Source organism: Sturnira hondurensis, unplaced genomic scaffold (genome assembly GCF_014824575.4).
Source record: "Sturnira hondurensis isolate 20B ecotype Veracruz unplaced genomic scaffold, ASM1482457v3 Scaffold0004998, whole genome shotgun sequence".
NCBI classification, from domain to species: domain Eukaryota; kingdom Metazoa; phylum Chordata; class Mammalia; order Chiroptera; family Phyllostomidae; genus Sturnira; species Sturnira hondurensis.
The window spans coordinates 1699738-1707622 of record NW_028077629.1 but is presented as its reverse complement, the minus strand read 5'-3'; the positions used below and the strand labels follow the sequence as shown (position 1 = coordinate 1707622).

Below are 7885 nucleotides of genomic sequence, written 5' to 3'. Positions count from 1 at the left end.
TTTCACTTCTCCTATAGTTGGAAGTTTAGGTTTAGAGACTCATCCTCTATGATGGAATCCCAAACCTTATTTTAAATTTATCAATCCAGTTGCTCAAATGCCTTTAGTTGTGTAATATGTAGTCTAAACTTTGCAACCTGTATTCAGAGTCCTGCACAATCTGGTTCTACCCTTAACTTTCTTTTGAACTCTTTACTAATAGGAGCGCTCTGCTCCAGTAAGATTTTTTCTTCTCACGCTATTGCACAAGGGAAATATTTGATCTTCTAATCTTGTCCTTCCCTTTCTATCTCCTCTATTGCTATCTAAATAAATTAAATTAATATTTCAGCCTCCAGCTGTTTCTTCAAAGTAGTATAATCCATCTCTTATTCTGACTTTCTGTCTTTATTTCACTCGAGGACCCTTCATCTTAAAATATTGTACTTTTTTAAACTTAGTTCTCTCATATATATTGTATATAATGTAAAGTGCTTTTTCTGTGGCATTATAAATTTCTTGAGTGCCTGTACTTCAGGTAACACATAGTACAGAATCAGAAATGATTGCTGATATGAATTGTTTTGAACTGAATTAGGATTCTAGGGAGAGAGCAACTATTCTCTATTCATGCTTTGAACAGTTTATGGATGCCCATATTGGGGAAATGCGAGCGGTGGGAGCTGTCCCACATTTCAGCCGTGTACTCCTCATCCCAAAGCACAAGGCTGGCTTCCAAATTGGCAGTGGAACCATGTTGAGATGTGGCTCTGAGCCCAATATAGAAGATTTGAACAAGAGATTCTATTGCTTGATTTTTGCCTGCTTTTCCCACGTGTAACCTCTCTGCTTCCAATCGCTTTTACTCATATTAGTTATGCCTCAATCTCTCTTTTTAGTTTAAAGGGATGTCGAGCAATGATCCTGAAAGTCTGCCTCAGGTACCACCCCCAGCTTCCATATTCTTCATGAATTGGTTGCATGGCTTCTGAGAAATACGAAATGTGTAGTTTCTTAAGTTTAGTATACTCCAGGATTTCTGTTGAATTCATCTCATGAAAGTGGGAATTGAAGGTTTTTGTAAAGCCACAGACAGCAATTGCTGGGCTACCTTAAGCCAGAGAACAGAGTGGAATGGCGTGTCAGAGGGTCATGTTGGGAGGTGCTGCTGCCTGTGTGTAGGGGGGTGTCCCTTAAAGGTGAAGATGGCATAGATTTTTCCCCAGATAATCTTAAAATGTCAAGCAAACACATCTGATGATGTCTTAGATGTCACCATTGCAGTGTGCCTGTGCTCTCCCACTCCTGAACCCTTAGCAGTGCCTCCCCTTTGTATCTGTCTATGGTACATCGCTGTGTCTGCACACACTGACAGTTCATTTATATCCCCTGCTATTCCTTTATTGTAAATTCTCAGAGTGAAAGAAATCAAATGGCCTTTTAAAAGTTTTTTAGTGTTGAAAAAGATCACTCAGAATATCGTGGGAAATCAAATTTTACAAAATGTGCATTATTTACCTTGAGACATAATCACAGTTAAAATATTTAAAAAACTGAGTAACTTGCAATGATTATATTTACATAGTAAGTGGTTAGGTTCACAGTAGTTCTTGTTTTTTATATAGGAAACTTCAAACTATAGTAACTTAAAATGAACTGATTAATGAGTAGCTTAACTGAAATATTTTAACTGGAAATATTCATCAAGGAATGCCTTTTACATCCTTTTCCATATCTGAGCACTTGATTCAAAGGCATTTGCCTCATTATTTAAATGTAGATACAGGGTGAGAAAGCTACCATAACCTGACACTTGATGTGTTGCAGTATTTCTATCACTTTATCAAAGATAACATTGTATTTCTCCTCCTCTTTTTACGGTTCCCAACAGTGACCAGTTTTAGCCCAGAGAAAACCTTGAGTGCAGAAATAGAGATAGCCTGTTTCATGGTGGTACAGTGTAGGTGTGTGTTGCCTTGGGACCTCTGCAGAGCTGCTGGGAGCTCTGGGGACGTGGGCTTGGCCGTGCTGAGGGAGGCACCTGCCTGTGCTGTGCGGCCATGTGTGGGCAGCCGGGTCACACTCTCTTCTTAAGAAAACAGTCCTGCTCCGGGTCCTCACCGCCCTTTGTTGTCCTCCCCACGAGGTGATCAGTTGAAGTCTCTGTGGTGACAGCACCAGTTTGTAACAGGCTTGTCTTCCACGGTCCTGTCTCAGGCTTGCTGGCAGGCTTGCCTGAAGCTCTGACAAGAGTGGCAGCGCAGGCATCTCAGTGAAAGGAGGAGAGGCAAGAAACAGGAGGCTTCAGCGGGAAGGTCACACTCACTGCTGTCCCGCTGTAATGAGTTGGCTGGAAGAACTAAGCTGGCAGCTTCACATTTCCTTGCTCGTGGTCCTGCCTGTGCACACACGGGGTAAGAAGACCAGTGCCCCACCGGACAGTGCCGACGGGGGCTCCCTTAGTGTCTGGTTTTGTGGCTTTTATCACAGGATGGAACTCGGAGGGCTCAACAGTTTCAAACCGCATCCCCCAACTTCTCTGTCATTTTACTATTTTCTCTATTATTAGGGCAGAGCTTCCTAGATAATGCATTAGAATGACTTTAAAGGGATTCAAAGTTTCTGTTTTCTCTAGCAATTAAGAATTTAAGTGCAGTCCAGTTTGGAACTTTGGGTTTAATAAAGTGGGTTGTCAGCAGACTGTGACAGTTTGTATGTGGAGAACTTAAGAAAATAACAGTTCTAATAAACTTTGTTTTGATCATTTTGAGTTGAATAACTGTTAGATTTTTATAGATTAGCTAATTAACTTTGAAGTTTGTTTGAATTTTTATATGGATGCATGGAGTAAATCTCCAGTTTTATAATGGCAATAATTATAATTTGTGACTATGTCAGAAGTTTATCCACACTCAGGAACAAGGCTTACTTGGCGATCATTTTGTCCAGAAAAATTATTATTATATAAAGTTGATGAAAGGGTAACAAAATTTTTTTAAGAAATGAAAGAGTAATTATAAGAGTAGGTGAAATATTTTCAAGTTAGAAGAAACAAAATGAATATGAAATAACTTTATGATAAGAAACGTAGTAAATATGAAACAACTGTCTGTGACGGTAGTTTGCAGTGAGGGATTCCTGAAGCTGGAAACAAAGAGAAAAAGGTTTCATAAAATTAAGGCAGAGGACAAAGGGAGTATATATGAGATCAAAATGCAGCTAGAATTCCGCCTCCTGTACTTGTGAGTGCATTTTATAGAGCCAGTTTGACAATACTGATGATTTGAGATGTACGCATGATCAGTTGGCATGCACTTTTGGTTGGCACTCGTAAGAGGAATGTTTTCATAATCTCAGTGTACTCCATAACACTACTCAGATATGGTATTTTATGGCTTGGATACATGAACATTTTAATTTTGGGTATAGATAAGTGTAACTCAACAGAGTTTTGTGTATTGACATGAAAGAATAATAGGGAGTTTTATGTATTGATATGAAGGAACAATGGGTAATTTACCTGATTTGCTAGTTTATTTTCCAAAAAAATTGTTATAATCTTGTACCTTATAGTAGAGACTGGAAAGGCATCAGGGTAACTGTTTCTTAAGGCCATTTCAGGGAGCTCAAAGTATCATACATTCGACGTGAAATTCTTGTTCCTGTATTTATGCTATAGTATTCCTTGATTGCCTGAGGGTAACTTCATTTTCTTTCAGCATTGTCCTTGAAGTATATGAATACCTAAATTCACTCTTGAAGTATATCAATAAAAAGCAGAGAGGCCATATACTAAAGAGCAAATCTATGAATCATAAATGCTAGGCTTAGAATATACATGAAAATAATGTACAGCTGTCTTACTTTCCCGAAGAGGGAGTTGAAACTCAGAGTCATTCCTTGTTTTTCTCTAGGTAACATAGCCTTTGACTCCCTGTCCCGGCCACTTGTGTGTGTGTGTGTGTGTGTGTGTGTGTTTCTAGTTTATTCTGTAGCGTAGTGGTTAGGAATATGACCCAGAATGACTGGGTCTGGAGCTCTTAACTCTACCACTTATTAGGTGCGTAAACTCAAATGAGGTATCTTACTAGTTCCTCAAGTGTTTCAACCATAAAATGAGGATAATAATAATAATACTGACCTTAGGATTGATTTGATTACAAAATGAGTAAATACACGTAAAGCCCTTAGAGTAGTGTCTGGTGCATAGTATTATCTGCAGGTGTGTTATGACTAGTATCATTATTAATAACATTAATTTATGCATTTATTAAGACCTTAAATTCTTATTTAAAGTAAGTATGTTTCAAAATGATAATTTGAAACAGTTGGAGACTATGAGGTTCAGGCTAATAAAGATATTTTTAAATTAACTGTATGGAAACCTGAAAGCTCTATCTGGAAGAAGCATGCATGCTATTGCAGTTGCACCTTCAATGGCACAATGCTCTGCAGAGTCTCCGTGGGGAGCCTCTTCCAACCTCTTCTAACTAGGTTGGCTTGTGCGTAGGGTGATTTGTCAGCCCAAATCTTATCACTGTGTAATCTTATCTTAAATGTTTTAGTTGAGGAGGCACAGGCTTGGAAGAAAGGCAGCAAGGGTACATCTTGGTAGACATTTTGAACTTCGTGTTTTTCATATTGGCACATTGTGATTGCTTCAGAAATGCATTATTTAAAACTGGGGATTGTAGGCCCTGGCTGGTGTAGCTCAGTGGATTGAGCGCGGGCCTGCGAACTAGAGGATCGCGGTTCGATTCCCAGTCAGGGCACATGCCTGGGTTGCAGGCCAGGTCCCTGCAGGCCAACTCCCAGCAGGGGCCGCACGAAAGGCAACCATACATTGATGTTTCTTTCCCTCTCCTTCCCCTCTAAAGATAAATAAATAAATAAAATCTTTAAAAAAATAAGGTAAAAAACTGGGGATTGTGAAATGGAGGATTGCTGCCTTGTAAAAGTGAAAATGTGAACTGTAATGGTGAAAATCTGTAGTGCTCATTTCTACTTAAAATGTATTATTTTAAGGATTGAGATATTTATACTACCCTGCTTCTTCCTCTTCCACACACGGTGCTGAGTCACAGACAGTTATAACAAATGTGGCGTAATATGCAAATAGTATTAACATATCATTTTGATCACTGCCAGTCTTAAGTTCTGCTAAAGGAATTTAGTGAGGCTGTAAATGTGATAGGTTGACAGACCCCCAAACTGATGGACTCTTGCTGTCTGTTTGTTTTCTCACACGGTGGCAGCAACAGTGTGCCCTTCCTGACAGGGGTGGGCCTCATGTTCTGGCGTCTTAAAAAGGTGAACTTTTTATGTAACTTCCCGTTAAATGTGTATGTGAGAATTTCTGCAGTGTTTCCCCTCCTTAAAACCACGGTGATGAATTATTATAACAATCAGATTAAGATCAGAATTGGCAACCACAACTTTTCGTCTTCAGTTTAACATTAATTCTACATCAGTAAAGAGTTATGGGGGAAGGGGTGAGATAAAAAGTAGGAATCCGTTTTTTAAAGAGAATATGGAATTTATTAGGAATCAAATCTTTTTAAATACAGGAAAATCCCCAAATCCAATGAAAAAAAAATAGTTCCCAATCTATGTGGTTCTTAGAGTTTTCCATAACCAAGATTTTACATTCTGCCTCTTCCCTGCCAGGTCATGTTGCAATATTTGTGTTTGACTTGGTTGATGCTAAATTGAAATTCAGAAGAATCATTGTCACTAAATATTTTAGGTAGAATTAAGGCACATAAGGAATGCAGTAACAGATGGATAACATGGCTGTGACTATGTAGTTTCAAAATAAGAATGGCGATATTGCTGTAGGGCATCCGTTTTTGGTGATATTTTAAGTGAAAAATGATCCGTCTTACCATATGGCAAAATATAGTGAAAATCCGAACTGTTAGACCAACACAGCTGTTAAATGTATAAATGCGGTTCTGTGTTTAAAATATTTTCTACTAAGCTTTTATGTGGCACTTTCAACAATTAATCTCGGCCTATTAATTGGCAATAACTGCAAGTTGTGGTGAGCATCACAGATGTAAGAAACATGATCTCTGTGATAACTTAACTAGGAGTAAAGTGACTAAACTGTAGCTCTCCAATTCCACTGTGTGGGTTTGGTAGCAGACATTCACACAACGCTTCCGTACAAACTCTGATTATTTGGTTGTACCTTTTCTGAGAAGTTAGTTATGTTTTTAATAGTAGTGGAAACCATATATGTGAGTCACGTATGTGTATGTATATATAAATATGTATGCTAGATCATTTTATTTTTAATTCTCAAGTGGAGGCTTCTGGATGAATAATAGTATTAGAAAGATCAGAGACATTCAAATTAAGGTTTATTAAAAAATTTGGAAGTTAGTTAAATCTAAAATAACATTTCACAAATCTTTTATTGACTTAGAACTGCCAGGAACAAATTTATGAATATGTTTTTCCCTTAATTTTCTAATGCATATTTATTTTTAGAATTCACACAGGTCTTGGTCAAATCTTTAAATAAGATGAAGTATTGACAAGTAATTGTAGGAAAATGCATTAATCAACTAAATTTTCTACCACGCTTTCCCTATGCTACGTTTTAGGTCCATCTGGATGCTGATCGTTTTCCACTTTTTTTTATTAAGTTTTTTTAATTTAATTTATTTATCTTTAGAGGGGAAGGGAAGGAAAGGAGAGAAAGATCAATGTATGGTTGCCTCTCGTGAGTCCCCTGCTGGGAACTGGCCTGCAACCCAGGCATGTGCCCTGACTGGGAATCAAACCGTGATCGTGTGGTTTGCAGGCCCACACTTAATCCACTGAGCTACACCAGCCAGGGCTTTTTATTAAGTTTTATAGGGAGGGTGACACTAGGTAATGAAATTACTCAGGTTTCAGGGACACAATTTTAAAACACATCATCTGTACACTCTATTGTGGGTCCGCCACTCCAAGTCAGTGTCTCACCATCACCGTTTATCTCCCCTACTCTCCTCCACCGCCCCCGCCCTCGCCCCGGCAGTCTGCACACTGGTGTCTGTGTCCATGAATTCTTTTTCTGTTTGTGTTTTTTCCTCTTTTTGGTCAATCCCTCCACCCCCAGCCATTCTCACCCCCAGCTGTCAGCCTGCTCTCCCTGTTGGTCTTGATTATTACACTTCTTTAATATCAGTAAAATAGTTACATTGGCCATCTTAATATATTTTTTGTGACATTTTACTGTCAAAGTATCTCAGGGTGGTGGTGTGACTGTGTGCTCAGAATAACCTAGTTCTTAATTTAAGGCCCTGCTGTTTTTCTTCCTACCCTGGAGATGCTGTGGCTTTTGGATTAACTAATTTTTCTGCTTAGATATCATCTCTTTTCACATTCCTTTGATAGTTAGCTTTTCATGCGCAATCACAGTATTAGCCTTAATGTTTTTGTCATAAAGGACTGAAATGTAAGGAGAGAAGAGGTTTCATGGAGGTATGAAGACAAGCCCAAAGAAACACAGGTCCCGTGGGACTCAGAGGCCCTGAGGACGGGAGCTTCCTTCCATCGGTATCTCTGAGGGGCCTCAGGACGTGCCCATCTTCTTTTCTGTGTGTGTGTCTCTTCCCTTATTTCTGTTTAAAGTTCTTTAATGTATGCTGTTGGCATTGAGGATAAAATCCAGCTCTTTCTATGGTCCCCAACTCCCTTTGCAGGTCTTCTCACTACTCATCGATCACCAACCACATTTGCTTTTCCAAAGGTATGGAATGATCCAAACCTTTTATCACTCAGGTGTCACATACGCTGCCACCACAGCATCAAAGTTCTTTGCTTACCCACTCTGCAAATTCATTGAAATGTCAGGTGGAAGTTTTTCCTACCAATTTAAATTGAACAAGATCCCTTACATTATCCTCACTGT

At 38.9% G+C, this 7885-nt stretch overlaps 1 protein-coding gene across 2 annotated transcripts in view; it reads left to right on the top strand.

The window, feature by feature from the left end:
- Positions 1–2035: 2035 nt before the first annotated feature.
- BMPR1B (bone morphogenetic protein receptor type 1B) overlaps positions 2036–7885 on the top strand; it is a 102675-nt gene continuing 96825 nt past the window's right edge. The window contains exon 1 of one of the 2 annotated variants that reach the window (XM_037046082.1): positions 2036–2393. The gene's annotated coding sequence lies outside the window, so the exon portion shown is untranslated. The remainder of the gene's footprint in view (positions 2394–7885) is intronic. The other variant, XM_037046081.1, reaches the window with a different exon arrangement.